The sequence below is a fragment of the Sorghum bicolor genome, chromosome 9 (genome assembly GCF_000003195.3).
Source record: "Sorghum bicolor cultivar BTx623 chromosome 9, Sorghum_bicolor_NCBIv3, whole genome shotgun sequence".
Classification (NCBI taxonomy): Eukaryota; Viridiplantae; Streptophyta; class Magnoliopsida; order Poales; family Poaceae; genus Sorghum; species Sorghum bicolor.
The window spans coordinates 21,874,151-21,891,116 of record NC_012878.2 but is presented as its reverse complement, the minus strand read 5'-3'; positions in this window follow the sequence as shown (position 1 = coordinate 21,891,116).

The following is a 16,966-nucleotide window of genomic DNA, read 5'->3' as shown; positions in this document are numbered from 1 at the left end:
CATTTTATCATTAGATGCCAATTTCTTAGATAGATTATCCATTAACTTTCCTTGATTAGACACTAACTCTCTCAAAGGTGGAAAATTATTATTATTGTTGTAAGAATTGTTACCTTGATAATTACCTGAGTAGTTAGGCCTCTGTTGATTCCAACCTTGATTTTGTTGAGGACGGTTGTAGTAGTAGTTGTTGTTGTTGTTGATGTAGTTCACATCCTCAAGCATCTCAGGGCAGTGATTGCCTGAGTGTCCAGTGTCTCCACACTCCTCACAAGTCATGTGAGAGTCGTAGATGTGCATAACTTCTTTCTTGTCTTCAGCTCTATCGTCGAGCTTCGTCATGAGTAGGTCTAGCTTTGCAGACAGCATGTCTACCTCCTTCAGCTGATGCATACCTCCACCTCTCTTGCGTGTCTGGCTCCTCTCTTCATTCCAGCTTTGATTGGACGCCATCTTCTCCACAAGAGCTGTGGCTTGTGGTATAGTAAGTGATAAGAATGCTCCTCCAGCTGCAGCATCCATGGTCTCTCGGGCACTGTTATAAGCCCATGATAGAATGTCTGCATCAATAGCCAACTCTCCATTCCATGATGGGGACATTCTAGGATGTAGTCTTGAAAGCGCTCCCATGCTTCTGGAACAGATTCATCATTTTGTTGCTGAAAACTTGTAATCTTCCCGCGGAGAGCATTGGTCTTGCCCATGGGAAAGAACTTTGCCAGGAAGTTTGTTGAGCAGAGTGCCCAGGTAGTATTCTTCTCCTTTGTAGCGTAGAACCACTGCTTCGCTCTTCCTAATAGTGAGAATGGGAAGAGGCGAAGTAGTATAGCATCTTTGGAAACTCATTGTATGGTGAATGTGTTGCAAATCTCCAGGAAGTGTTGTAAATGAGCACTAGCATCTTCGTGTGCCTTCCCACAGAACTGGTTGGATTGCACCATGTTGATAAGTCCAGGCTTGAGCTCAAAGTTGCCATCGATCTCTGCAGCAGGTCCAGTGCGGATGTTGTCCGTAGTGGGAGCTGAGAACTCGCGGATTGATTTGTTCGCCATGGCTTCGAACTCTGAAGACAAGTTCCGGTGATCTTCTTGATTGGATGAAGCTTCTTGCTGAAGTGTTGATGATTTCTTTAGCTTGGCTCTCGTCTTCTTGAATAATGCTTCAGGATTGTCAACAAAATTTCTTGGAAGATGTCTTCTATTCATACATTCCCCTGCATAAGATAAAATAGAAAAATATCAGGGTAAAACTGTATGAGAGAATAGATAAGCTCAATCATATTAGTGATGCGAATGATAACTCAAAATCTTTTATTCCATTCCTGATTAGTAATCAACCTTCCCCGGCAACGGCGCCAAAAATGCTTGTTGGGTATTCTTAACATCATTACCAAAAGTAGACTAAGTTCTAAATCTAGCAACGGTGCCAAAAATGCCAAACCTATCCCTCACACCACTTAAGCCAAGTTGTCATCCCCAGCATGATATGAGAGACGCGGTATTGAAATATGCAATTGCTCTTCTAAATAAATAATAAATGGGATCTGCAAGCGCACACATTAATACCGATGCAGCATTTTAACCGGGAAGTATTCCAGGTATCGTTATTTATATTTTTACCACTGGGAAGGGATTAGCAATCATCAATATTGATTACAGAATAGAATATGAGATTGAGCATCTATCATTGCATGTATAATTGAGAACATTGTATCTAACTCATCATACAGGGATAAGTGTCACATAAAAGATATATGAAATAATAATAGTGACAAGGATAACTAATCTGATCTAGCCACATAATAAATATGATAAGCACCTCAATTAGATACTCTAGAAAGTCATTAGCATGGTATTAGAACGAACTACAAGAATATTCCCTAAGTTATTCTTAACTATATAGTCTAGCATTATCATAATTAGTGCAAGCATACTTAGCAATCATTGCAAGACAAGACTACGCCCATGCATAGTGATATTAGCAAGGAATATGAGAAACATAGCAATCACTCCCCTATAATAATGTTGCTCTGCCAGCCCAATACACGAGAGGGGGACTATATAAGAATCAATGAAGCTGTCACTATCACGAACTACCCCACGATCTGGCATATTGGGTACAATCGCAGATAAATACGGTATAAGCACCACGCCTACACAATATCTATCATTTACCCATGGATCCGATGGATAAACGCTATACGATCCTAAGCGTGTATATAGATCGTATCTAACTAAGCCAAGTACATAACTATGATAAACTAAGAACAATATAATCTTGAATATAAGCAAGTAGAGCAAAGTCATAAGCAATATATTGAAGTAGAACAAAGTCATATTCATAATATTGAAGAACAAAGATAATTAGAAAGCAATTAGAAGCACAATTAGAGAATTACCAAGAATCCTCCTAACAGATCCGGAAACCAATCGAAGATTGACTCCTTCTAGTTCTAATCCTATGTAGCTATGCTAATCTAGATGTCTAATTGATGTGGTGGCTCTAATCTTGATCAGAGGCTTCTTCTCCCTTGATGGAACAATGAATTAGGGTTGAGAGGCTCTCTCCTCCAGGGGCCAGGGGGTCTGGTTTTATAGTCCCTCCAAGTGAATATGGGCTCTTGGATCAAACCGACATAGATTGTATGGTTTAGATTCATCCTTTAGGTCGGTGTAGATCTCCCGCAAAGCAGAGTCCTGATTGGACACAGGGGCAGGGCGGGCGCCCAGTAGGACAGGGCGGGCGCCATGTCTCTGGCCCCGTTTCGCCTCCGCTTCGGTCTCATGGCTTCTGGAGTCTTCTAGATGTAAGATAATTGCGCAGCACGTTAATATCTTTACGTAATCCTAGCATGTGGGCCTTTCTTCCATATTTCCTGATAACCCCCTGCAGAAATAGACAAACACCAAAACTCGTGGAATTCTGTCAGGTAAAACCCTAAGTCTAGATCTTGATTTCATTTAGATCCTTTTCTTTATTTATTTGATAATTAAATTTGATACTTAAGGACCGTCAACAGTAGGTTGTACGGTGATGGGACCACCAAATCCCAGCGGGTCCTTGCAACTCATGTGCCGCATACTCAGCCTTAAGTTCTTCAGTCATTCGGAGAAGACGAAACTTCTGCTCCATGGTGTTGATCCACTCATCTGCCTCAAGCGGTTCCAAAGCCTCTTTGAAGATTGGTGGCTTGGTATCCATGAAGTCCTTGAACGAACTGTACTGGTTGACCTCTCGGCCACCCTGATTATCCCCACGATGGGTGTTGTCAGCTATGTTGCGCAGAGCCTCTTCCATGTTGCGCTGCATCTGTTCCATGTTGCGTTGGCTCCCCAGAAACTGCGCGAAAAACACGTCTGCAGTGTACGGAGGAGGCGGTGGTGGTGGCGGTGTTGGTGCTCTGTCCTCATTCCATTGAGCCCCACCTCCGGATGTACCTGCTCCAAGGCCCGGATTGCTGTTACCCCCGCCACGTGTTTGCACCATCTGCATACGTCAATGATAAGCATTTGTTAGGAGTTGTTATCAACGGTAGAAATGTGTAGAATCGTGCCGTACTGAATTTACTGAGGGAATAAATTCGCACAATAAACAGAGGCACAACAATTCATCATCTACGCACAACATCACTAACAGATTACTTAACATTTACGCAACAAGGTTCGCGTACATCCAACTTGCCAGCATACATATACTGGACTTTCAGCATTAACTTATAAGTCTTACATAGCCCAAATCCAAAAGTACACGACATGCCATGCAACATACAACAACACAAGAAGAAGGACTAGCTCTAGAGCCCTAGTATCTACTCGCTATGGTCACTGTCCATGCCGGAGCCATCCTCATCCTCATCTCCACTAGCAGCTGCTCCTATCTCGGGATCCGCGTCCATCTCGTCCTCAGAGTCTAGCTCAGCTGCTCCAGGCAGGTGGTGAGGGTGGAGCTGGTTATGTAGCTAGTGGATCTCCTCTTGCAAGTTCTCATTGTACTCCTCAGCATTAGCTAGCTGCTGCTCTAGCTCTAGCTGTCGGGCCCTCAAAGTGTCCTCCTTGTGCCAGGCTTCATTCCTCTATCCTAGCACATGGACTAGCATGCGCTCGCAGTTCCTGTGAGCAGTAGTCACCCTGTCCCTCTGCTCTCGCACTGCAAGCAGGTCCTGACTCAGCTCGCTGTTCTTCCGGACTGCCTGGTCTCTCTCTCTGGTCACACGGGCCAACTCTGCCTGCAGCCTCTCAACCTCAGAGTCGAACTCACGCTGCAACTGACGCTTCTCATCCTGGACGGTGAGAAGAGACCCGGACAAGCGACCCAAAAAACGCTCCAGGCCTCCATAGGTCTTCATCAAGGCGTACATGGCACTCATAGCTGCGCTGTCACTGTGTTGGTCCTCAGCCGCACTCCTTTCTAGAGCGCTCACCTCGGACTGATCCCACACCGAAGTGTAGGGGTCACCCCGAGGAAACACCCCAGCGAAGGCGTGGGCCAGCTCCTGTGGAAACCTCTCCATGAGGTCCCTCAGAACTGCGAAAGCTGCCCTGCTGGCACCGTGGAAAGGCGTGACACCTCGGGACTCGTACACCCAGCCACCCCAAGCAGGGTCTCCTCCACTGGTAGGGACAACTGCCTCGATCCCCACCAGGGTCTCGTCACCAAGCGGCTCCTTATCCCAATAGTAGCGAGGCTCCCTTCCTTCGGGATACCCCATCGAACTGAGTACCCTCCAAAGCAAAGTGGGCATCCCAAACTCCTCCAGGAACTTGCTCTTATGTCGCGAGCTCCTAGCTGCCAACGGATGGCGAGGGGCCCGCCCACCAGTGGACTTGCGAGCGGTGAGCCTAGTGCGTGCCATCTGCTGCAAATGGAATACCGTGGGTAAGAGCGAGGATTACTTTTAATTATTTTATTTAGAATTGGGACAGATTAAATTAAGGGGGAAAGTAAGCAATGATATGACATGAACATGATGCATGCACGAACTTACGATCTCATAAACTTAGAAACAAAGGTTAACACTAAGCGGTATATGCGGTGGCACACAACGTTCTCTCATAACGTAACTAGCGTTCTAAGCGAGAACGTGGTTAGGGGACCTGCAGAAAACTCATTTCAGCCCACCCACAGTATGCTAATGCAAAACAAAATTTAAAACTATGCACTTCACATACACTGACACCCGTCCATGCATGTGATGTGTTGCTACCCATATCATCGCCCTAATGACGGCATCGCCTCTCAGGACGGAATTCCCAACATGCGGTACTGTTTCCAAGACACACCAAAACATGTGTGCATGACACAGTACCTAACAACACTCCCCTAGATCGGCAGTGTATCCGATCATGCTCTCACAGCTCCCACTTACCATGACGTAGAGGAAAAATAGATCCATACATTACCACTCAAATGAATGGTACTCATACTATTGCACGCCGTATGAGCGACGAAATAAAAATATGATGCATTAAACTCCAAGTCAGTACTTAACTAGCCACCTTAGAGTCCTTAACTGGGCATAAAGGATATGACCATGGCACACTAGATAGTTTTCCAAAACTTAGTTTAACACCTTGATCATTATTAATTAATAAAATCCTTTATTAGACCGGTTTAGATTTTGTTTAGAACGTACTTATGAACAGTAACTCGCTAAACCTTGCTCTGATGCCAGCTGTAACAGAACCGACCAAATTATAAGAGATTAAGCCTAACAGTGACCATTTGCATAGTCAAACCATCACGCTTAAGCCCATATAATCCCGGTAGTCCGTGAAATCTCGAAGGATTTCAAACCACATATCGCACAACAGCCAAGATCGTAATAAGTTTAGCGGTCGCCATTCACAATACATCCAGATTTCAACATTCATAAAATACATCGGAGTTCTTAAAGTTATTACAAACCAAGTTCTTCAAGTAGCGGAAGCTTCGTAGTTTGAAAATACAACACACACGCTTAGTCTGATACAGTGCCATAGTTCGGTCATTCCCACAAAAGCAAAAGAGAAGACGGAGTGACCATCGCCCTTGGTCTAGTCATCACCCATGGCTAGGTACAGACAGAGGATGCAATAACCATAGTACATTTGACCATCTGCAAAACAACATGGGAGTAGAACCCTGAGTACGAGAAGGTACTCAGCTAGACTTACCCGTCATAAACTTAAAATAAAGACTCATCAAGGATCATGAAGGCTATATAGTGGGGTAGCTGACAACCATTTTGCAAAACCGCAGGATTTTACTATCATAACCATTTCTTCTTTTAATTTGCTCAAGTTGAAAGTATCATTACCTATCATCTAGGTTTGCACCTGCACTATTATAAGCGAGTATAAGGCTATGATAGTACCTCATCATAGCATTTCTTAAAACCATTCATCAAAAGAACCCAAGTGTTCCATAGTCCTTACTACGAGGACGAAGCTCATGTCAAGTGCTCACTATCCAGGAACGATGGCGATTCGAACCGATTTCTAACCAGCTGGCGAGGTATTCCCCACACAAACCACACTCACTGATCAAGTGAGCTACAGATCACCGTATTACACTATCCAGGACCAATTCGCGGGTTCGGCAGGCACCGCCAGTACCCGAGGACCGTTCCGGCGACCGAGGTATCCAAGGTATACCAAGGTTGCGCGTCGCGCCCTCGTCGTTCTCCTCAACCATCACCAATACAGCGCATGGCGGCTCGATTCCTGGCCCGGATAGTGTTCAGGCTTCGCGGTCGGAACGACTTATCCTTCCAGCTAAGTGTGGGGCATGCGCTCAACATGACAAGAGGGCCGTCAACGATCGGTCCTTAATCGACGCAGGCAGGGGCACTATGGTCAACCCACCATAAGACCCTGCCCGGTCTCCAGTTACATTCCATACTTGGTTATTCTTTTCCCCAAGCAACCAATGCTTAATCAAGCAGGTATCCACCTATTTCTCGCAGGTGACAGGAAATCACCCGACTTCTACCGGACTAAGCAAGCTAAGCATAGACTCCGTGCCTATCTACATAGGACAAGGTAGGTGAACGAGTAGGGATAACAAGGAGTACATATGCATCAACGGCATCAATCAAATCCTATCACTTAGATGCAATATAGTAGAACAATTATAGCGCATCATATAAGTTAGCGAGAATAGGGAGACTTAGAATGCTCCGGGGCTTGCCTTTCTCAAACGTGCTGGGTCGGTGATCCGGACATTCCTGTAGCTCCTCTCCGGGTTCCTATGCTTCCGGAGGATCCTGCTCCTGAATCTCCTTGGGTTCCTCGGGTCCCACTTCGTTCTCCTGCGAGCCTATATGATGCATGGGTGCTTATGAGTGGAGTGCGAGATGCCCGAGTGGATGCTTGTATGAGAAAGTACCAAAGGAGTCATGACATGATGCATATGTAATGTACTCGGTCATGCTCATTACAAGGTAGTCAACATCATCCAAGAACAAACAATTAAATCAAACATCTATTGCATTCTCTTCTATAATTATTTTTCAAATGCAACCAGCAACCCACATGATGCTTCAAAGATACACCAAACCCAACCTATTCTATTCAACCTATATACACAACAATTCAAAATTTTCTTTATTCATTTCTAGGCCCATTAAAAATCACATGCAATTCTGTTCATCAATAAATTCCACAAAAATTACAGGATACTACCAGCTACGCATAAAGTCTACTGTAAATTTTTCATAATTTTTGGATACTTATTTTGAGCCAAAAAATCACAAGATTAATTCGTAGGGTAAGTATAATCACTCTACTGTGATATAAGTGTCAAACAATAGATTTCATATTTTTACAATTTGTCTAATATCATAAGAAACACCCACCAAATTTTCCAGATTTATTGCATGATCCAATTAATTATTAAAAATCATAAATCACTGCCATGCAAGCATTTAAATTACCTTAAATTCATCTATACACCAAATAATATGTAGCAATATTTTCCCAGTGAGTAAACATACATGCAGAGCCAACAAATCAAGTTTCACATTTTTCTGAACCATATTTTATTTACTATGCATTCTCCAAGTTTAGCAAAAACATGGATTAAATATATTCATTCAGAAAAGTTACTCAAACATGACATGCAATTACATCAAACTGTAGATCTAGAAATATAGAGCACACCAAAATTTATTTCATCCAATTTGGAGCTGTAGAACTCAAGATATGAATTTTACAAGTTTTGAATCAATTTCTGGAAATCATTTATTCAAGAAAACCGACGAAAAAGGCTACGCACACCCAGATCTACACCCACCGGGGTTCCCCTGCGACTGACAGTGGGTCCCCGACCCCACCGGTCAGCGAGACCGAGAGAGAGCTCACCTCCGACGAGCAGATCTCGCCGGCGGTGAGGTCTCCGGCCACGGGGTAAGCACCAACGTGCTCCCCACAGCGAGGCGCACCCAACGGTACCCTTGGATTGGCCGGAGGATGACCGGAACACCTCCGACGAGCATGCATGGCGGCACGGCGGCGCTGCTCGCCGTGGCCAGGCCGCTCCGGCGCGGTAGAGCGTGCGCAAACGCCTCTCCGAGCTTCCTCACCACCCTACCGACCTAGCGCACCCAAGAACCAGCGAAAGGAGGCAGAGAAACACAAGATCCGTCGTGGCGGAGTACTCCGGCGAGCTCGGGGTAACTCCGGCGAGCTATTTACGGCGCTCGACGGACTCTCACCTCGGTAGAACGCGCGCACAAGCTTACCCTAACGATGACGAAGGCGCTGGTGCTCTCGGCGGTGAGCTTGAGGCTCTGGTGCGGTCGGCGGCGAGCGGCGGGGCTTTCTCCGGCAATGGCGCGCGGAGGAGCTGCTGCTGCTGCATGGTGCGAGCGGAGGGAGGAAGGAGAAGGAGGGCGCGGGGGACAGAACGGAGGAAATGGCCTGGGAGCCCTAGCCGGCGTCCCGACCAGGGGGGGTTGGAGGCCGGCCGCGGCGCGTCCAACGCCGGCGTACGGCCGCCACGTGGCAGGCGCCGGGTGGAGCGAGGCGGGCGCCGCGCGCGCGGGAGAGAGGGAAGGGGGAGGCAGGCCGGGCCGCTCACTGGGCCGAAAGGGAAGCGGGGTTGGCCCAGCAGCGCCTGCCCCTTTCCATTTTTTTTTGAATTTCTTTTCTCCAAATTCTTTCTAAATTCATTTGGACCAATTTAAATTCATTTTCACCTCTTGCTCCCAAAAACAAAGTTGTTCCAAAACAAAAACTCTACAACTTTGCTTTAATAAGCAAGACCAAATTCCAAATAGAATTTGAATTACAAATTAAAACTTAGTTCTAGGTTTTTAAATAAATTCAATTTGGAAATCTTGTATAAATTCCATTTCTCAAATTCCATAGCTCCAAAAATTACACAAAAATACTCTAAATTCTTCTTACACATAAATCAACCTAGTTTGAATATTTCACATTTTTGGAAGCAAGCATCATATTTTAGCATAATTAAAACACATAAAATAAAGCACATAAAATCATGTTTTGGGATGAATGACATGCTCATGATGCTATGCTTGATGAAAATGCTTATGCATGTTGTGATAGGGCTAAATGCATGCTTAACACCTAGGGTGTTACAAAGCCCTATGACGTTGGATCCCTAGAGGGACCTCTCTCTCTGAATCCTCTCTGGAAAATATGCTAATGAATAATGGCATTGCTCTCCTCCAGAGGCCAGGGGGCCTGCTTATATAGTCCCCTCAAGTGTATCTGGGTCGTCGGATCAAACCGACATTGATTGAACGGTTCTCCTTGATCCTTTAGGTCGGTGGAGCAAAATCCACGAGTTTGAACGTGATTGGTGGAAACACCTGGGGGGCGCCCAAGGGGGGAGGGCGGGCGCCCTGCCCCCGGGCCCGCTCGGCCTCCCGTTCGTTCTCGTGGCTTCTGGACTCTTCTAGATGATAGAAAATTGTGCGGCACGTTAATATCTCTATGTAAACCCGACGTGTGGGCCTTTCCTCCATATTTCCTGATAACCCCCTGCAGAAATAGACAAACACCAAAACTCGTGGAACACTGTCAGATAAAACCCTAAGTCTGGGTGTTGGTTGCATTTGGATCCTTTTCTTTATTTATTTGATGATTATATTTGGTACTTAAGGACCGTCAACGACTTCCCCAAGCTTACCTCTTGCTCGTCCCTGAGCAAGGATGGACTCAAGAGTTTCTGTAGTGGTTTCATGCCTTAAAAGTACACATGCATTCAAGCAAGATCTCATCTCTGAGTTAGAGTAAACTGTTAAGACTTAAAACTTACTCATTTTACCTTTTACCACGAGGCTTGCAACCGTCACTTGCGTCTTGAGCAGTTAAAAGATAGAACGGTCAAGTCAAGCGCCATGTCTCTTGTTCTTTGATTAACTATAGCTCTAGAGTTTTTGCAGATTTTCAAATAAAACTCAGAGATTCCTTATATGACTCTCTCAAATCTCTCTTTTGTGGTATTTCTGGGTCCTTTCCAAGGCAGTAATGGTATATGCCTTCTCTCAAAGTATGTGGTATTTTTGGTATGAGGCATAGTGATATTGCTTTCTCTCTCATCCTACTCTAATAAGGTTTTGATATCTGGAGCTCATAGGTGGGAGACAGATAATACATACTTACAAGACATTTATTGCAAAGTCAAACCATGGATCCAGAGAAATAAGTCAATAAGTCAAATCAAGATGTGCATGTGTGGCGAGTGAATGGTGTATGGTGATGATGGTGATAACAATGGTGAAAGTCTAATTCTACTTTTGCTCTTTTAAGGGGATACCTACATGTTTTGCACTTTGAAGCTTTCTAAGGAGAATGAGATGCTCTACATTTTCTTTTTCTTTCCTCTCAGGTGGATATCTTGTACCCCTAATTCTACTGTCGGACACTTGTCCATTTTTACTCGTCTCACTTTTTGTTTTCTTTGAGGTTCCGGGCACTTGCCCCTTTTTATTTCCTTGTATTCTTTCTCTCTCTTTTTTTAGAGCACTCATCTTCTGAAATAATATAGCAAGTGGTAGTAACCAAGATAACTCGAGCATTTATTTCATAGGGAAAAACAGAAATAGGAGAATGGTTTTTGCTATTCTTTCCCGGATTAGGAGTAGAATACTTTTGGGTGACTATGGAGATCGAAGTGAGTGGATATATGTGGATGCGTACTTCCGGTGTAGAAGCAGCATGTGTGAGTGAACGTGCAAGTGAATCTTGATTTTAACCGCATGACAAGCTCCTAAGGGTCTACACAGCTTGACCACACTGAACGCTTATAAGCAGTAAAAAGTAAATGTGTGGCTCAAAGTCTAATAAGCATGTATATATGGCTGTGGTAGGATTTTAAACTCTCATCATACAGGAACTCATCATGCAATATTTTAAAGATTTTCAAAGATAAAATTCTCCAGAATTCTAGCGTCTCTAGGAACAGATAAACAGCAGCTCAACCTTCCCATATCATATCCGTTAGCAACTTAGACTTTAGATCAAGTACTCTTCCCACAAGTTCATGTTTAGAGCAGATTTAAATTATAATAGTTATGCCTAAACTTGAGAGAGAGCTCAAACTTGAAAACTAGGCACATGGCAGAGCAACTATTTATCATATCCATGTAAGAGTTTATCATTTAAGTTCAGTTTGGCCTAGACACTTTATTTATTTATTTAGGAAACTAAGCAAAGATATATATAAGCACAAAATTTTTATTTGGGTTTTCATGATTATGCATCTTTTTATTATTTGAGTAAAGTATAAACGCGAGTAGAAACACTTAGTTGGATAAATGGGGGTGCTTTCCCCCAAGCTGGATTTTGACGTAATTTCTTCTGATGGAGCTAGCAGGTGACGGAGGTGTATTTGAATGTCGGCAGCACCCTGACAGCGATTACTATGTCCTCTGCCGACTAGTCTTCTTTATCCTTGAATTCTGTGGAGCTCAAATAGACAACAAAGCTTTGTGGAACTGGTTAAGTTTTAGCATAAAATCTCTTAGCCTTTATCATATTGAGATTCCTCCTAATAAATTTTATTTATTTAGCAGGATCATGCACTTATTATTTTTATATTTGTAAGATGAAAATATATTTATTTTATGCCACCACAGTCAATATACCTACGGGTTTTAAACCACAAGTCTACTCACATGGGGCTTTAGATTTTATGATACAGTGCAACGAACAAATATTAATTTTTGTTTTCTTTTCTTATGCTAATGTGGAAAAGTAAATATGCTAATGCAAGTGATGGAATAAAAAAGGAAAATGAATGCAGAAAAAATAAATATGGATAAATACCGATTTTACCTTCCGGCAAGGATCCAATGTTTTAAGTCTTCTAGACAAGACTTCTCATCGTGTTCATCCTTTAGGTGCATCATTTGCTTAGGTCTGGGCCTTGACATCTGCACCTCTTGTTACGGTGTCACCCATGTTCTTTGTTTGTCCAGCAGTTCAGGGTGCGGCATTGGCAGCATCCTGCTTAGTGTGTTTGTGCTCGTAGATCCAAGTCCATCACTTGGTGGAGTCTGAGAGTTGTAAAACTCCTTTAGGTTTTGCTCGAAGTGTACCTGCTCATAGAGACAAGGCAGAGACCAAGTGCATGGGCCCTGTTGGTGAAAAACAACAACAGAACCAAAAGTATATTTGTTCTTCTCTAATCTTAAGCATAGTGAGGAAGACAAAGTTTATGGATAATAAGATCATAAGGGTAGCATTTAAAACATTTGTCAGATCAGATCGCTCGACCTAATGGAAAGATAATCTATCTATATTTATGTTTTTTATATCTTCCAAAGATTGAATGTGCAATATTTTAGCTTACATGATTAGGAGTGTGGGATCACGAAGGTAGTACTAAGAACAAAGATTAAAGGACTAAACATGTTGAACTAATTGGGTTTTTTAATTTATGTTTGTCTCTTTATTCATGTGAATGCCAGAACCAAGGAGAAACTTATAAAAGTGATAGTCAAGTACCTTAAGATGTTACCTTACTTGAAGAGTGATAGTACAGTATCACCTTGTGGAAGCCTTCCTTTCTTAGCGGTTGTGCACCGTTTTTGTGGCACTCTTTGTCTTGTTCCATGGATCATCTCTCTATGATGAATGAGCTATGTCTTCCTTGTGCAAATCGTTAAACTTCATGTGTCTCCTTTGTCTCTAATGTGAGTTTGTATCTCAGGACTTCCCAGGTTGATATTGAAAGTTTTCCTGCAGGGGTTAGTCCGACAAAATATACCAATGTCTACTCAAGCAGTTTTTAGTTCATTAACCAAACTAGACTCCATATCTAATCAGATTAAGGAAGGCTATTTAACCTAAGCACCACGCTTAATTTAAATGCCAATGGAAGTATGTCGAGTACTTCCAAACCAACACTTGCTTGTGAATAGACAAAGGTAGAATGACAGCATTTATAGAGATCTACTCAGGTGGAGATGAAAAATAAGTTTAGTGCTTAGAAAATTGAGCATGCCTCAAAAGTAGGGACAACGAACATAGCAACATGGCAAGGGATGTTCTTATGTAAGGTATTTCCCCCAAGCTTGAATTATGCAAAATTCAAGATCGGATGAATTTAATTCAATGTTGCATGATGATTGGTTGGGCATACCTTGCGCTTGTCATTCATTGGATCTTCTTAATCCAATCCTAGAAAGGTTAGTGACACGAATACCCGAAGGAATATTTCTACAATTATCTTTATATGCTCAATACACAAGGCAATGTTCTAAATAATTAAAACTTCATGTTATGATCTTATAAGTGCTTGTTTTAGGACACTAAGCTTGTCCTTGGGAAACCATCAAATTATGTTGGTGAAGTGGTTTCCCCTCCAACACCAACCTAAGCGTGCCTATATCAAGAATGACTCAACGATATCTGCAATATTTATTATAGACATATGCATCGATAACCACCCCTTTAAAGTTTTTATAAATAGAAAGGAAGAGGGGGTTGGAGATCTCAAATGTGGTAAGGTTGGAGAGACAAATTGATTGGGGAGATGTTTTATATGAGCAAGGACTTGGTGAGGTATTTATGAAATAACTTCCATGCTCAGTGTTGTTTCTCTCATTCTCAAACTCCAAGGATGATTCTTCATGAATGCTTAAAATTCCTCTAGTATTGTCTCTCAAGTTTGTTTTATCTATCCATTCAATGGTGATAGCACATGGATTTTTAATGCCCTCTAGCCATTGATGTTGCTCTTCTCGATCCTCCTTGTGGTCTTGGTGACTCTTATGGATGGGATGTCTAGAAAGATTCATAGGATCATTGGGAGGTTCAAGAGAAAGAGCATAGTAGAAATTATTAGGCTCAAGGATGGGTTTAAAGATAGGTTCGAATGAGTTATCAAAAGTGGGCGTAGAAGGGGAGAAGATGAGATTGTCTTCTAAATGGCTTCGCTCTCCTTCTATTGCATCACTTAAGATGCCATCCTTGAGTTTTTCTAGATGTCCATCAAAGGGATTGAATTTGATATGCTTTCTAAGAGATCCCTTTTTAGGAAGGTTCAGACTATATGCACTCAAAGGTCTCTTATGAAGCACGAAGTTTAAGCTCATCCCAAAATGAATTTCCAAAGGTAGAATTTCTTCTTCCCTTAGATCATTTTGGAGCACTACTAGTTTCGGTTGGATAGCCGAATCATGGGATTGAATTGTTTGGATATCGGCAATTGAAACTTCCTTTCCTCGTCTGGGAGATGATTCCTTCTCTATCTCTAGGATTTTTTATGAAGACTAGTGCAAGAAGGATGTCCACGAATGAAGACATATCTTGCTTTACTAACAGATAAAGAAAGAAAATCTCTACCAAAGGTTATATGATTAACACCAATGTGAAAATATCGAGGAAAAACATGGTCTTCTAGGGGGGTTCAAACCAGAATTTATAGAAAGATTAAAAGATTCCCTAGGTGTAGCTAAAAGTTCATTATCTTCTTGATTAAAAGATAGGACCTCGGCTATAGGAAAGGGTTGGTTTTGACCGATTGCAATCAACTTCGAACACATATCATAATTAGGGGCAAAGAAAGGACTTGTTGACTCCCATGGTCTATGGCTGGTCTCCGAAGGTGCAAAGAATTCAATAATAGGTGTGGAATTTGAGTTATCCATAAAGATGGAAAAAAATAAAAAGATAAAAGAATAAAAGTATAAAAGTATAATACAAGATAACAGCAAGACTCAAAGTTATCTTAGCAAACCGTCTTTCTCCCCGGCAACGGCGCTAGAAATGCTTGTTGATATTTGTTAACGCCATCAGGAAATGATCCTGCAAGCGCACGGATATCGGTGAGCACTTCACCCGGGAGGTTGTCCAGAGTATCGTATTTATATTTTTACCACTGGGAGAAAGCGTGCATCTGACTAACCAAATCTATTGCTACTACCCTTTAGGCTACAAACAATGTGATCCGATGTGAGCGATGTATTGAGAAGACTACAATCGTACTCTCGTTCTCACCTTGGTATGGATGATCTACTGTTCTACTGGGGAGGCTCACGGAATCTAGACACCACAAAGGATGTTCGACCCGCACCTATAAACCCTATCAATCCTGCTAACGGGTTGTGGGCTACAAAGGTAGCTCGAAAATGCCACGTTCCTCACTACTACCACAGTCCAGCTAGACAGGGGATATCTATGAGTACCGTAGCCCAAACACCACGTTTACGCTAGCAATGATTACTCTAAACTCAACCGGAAGAGATTAAAGTAAACTCATAAACCAAAGAACAATAAGAACAAGAACTTACTAGAATTTAGAAGTTGAAATACTGAATAATCCTAGGAGCAAGCCTTGGGTTAGGAGACTTGATTCCGCACGTACAACCTCAGAGTAGACACCGACAGGCTGGGCTTCCTCCGATCTACACCTCCACTCTATCTCTCTCAATCTCGTAGAACTAATTCTACTATCACATTGGATGCTAAGCCCTATGAGGTTGGATCCCTAGAGGGACCTCTCTCTCTGAATCCTCTCTAGAAAATATGCTAATGAATAATGGGATTGCTCTCCTCCTGGGGCTAGGGGGCCTGCTTATATAGTCCCCTCAAGTGAATCTGGGCCGTCGGATCAAACCGACATTGATTGAACGGTTCTCCTTGATCCTTTAGGTTGGTGGAGCACAATACGCGAGGTTGAACGTGATTGGTGGAAACACCTGGGTGGGCGCCCAAGGGGGGAGGGCAGGCGCCCTGCCCCCGACCCGCTCAGCCTCTCGTTCGTTCTCGTGGCTTCTGGAGTCTTCTAGATGATAGAAAATTGCGCGGCACGTTAATATCTCTGTGTAAACCCGACGCGTGGGCCTTTCCTCCATATTTCTTGATAACCCCCTGCAGAAATAGACAAACACTAAAACTCGTGGAATTCTATCAGATAAAACCCTAAGTCTGGGTGTTGGTTGCATTTGGATCCTTTTCTTTATTTATTTGATGATTATATTTGGTACTTAAGGACCGTCAACACCATGACGAAACCGAGAGCCCCTTGTGGCGGCTGACACATGGTTGTGCTGCTCGGGACGCACTGGTATCATTGTTGCTAGCCAAGCTCCATTATAGAACTACACCAATGTGTCATCTCATCATGAGTTTGTCTTAATTATCTATCCAGATTTGATGAGAAGATCCTTACTTCACATGCAAGTAAGAATACTTCCTATGAAGTTACAAAGAGGATTACCTTTAAAGAATAGGTCACTGACATAAATATTAACAGACTGTAAGAGGTGGTAGACAAGTGACACTATTTGTCTATCCCTACAATAGCAATGATCGTTTAATGAGCAACATGCCATCCACGCCAAACCAAAAGGACACATGGCACTTAACGTTGGACAAGTTATCTATTGAACAAGCATCGATCATCACCATTGTGCTTATGATCTAGTTTTCCTAAGTCTTGATCTTTATGAGCATTATGGTCATACAGCTACAGTCAACCATCTTTAGCATGAATCCTTATCTCCTGGCTT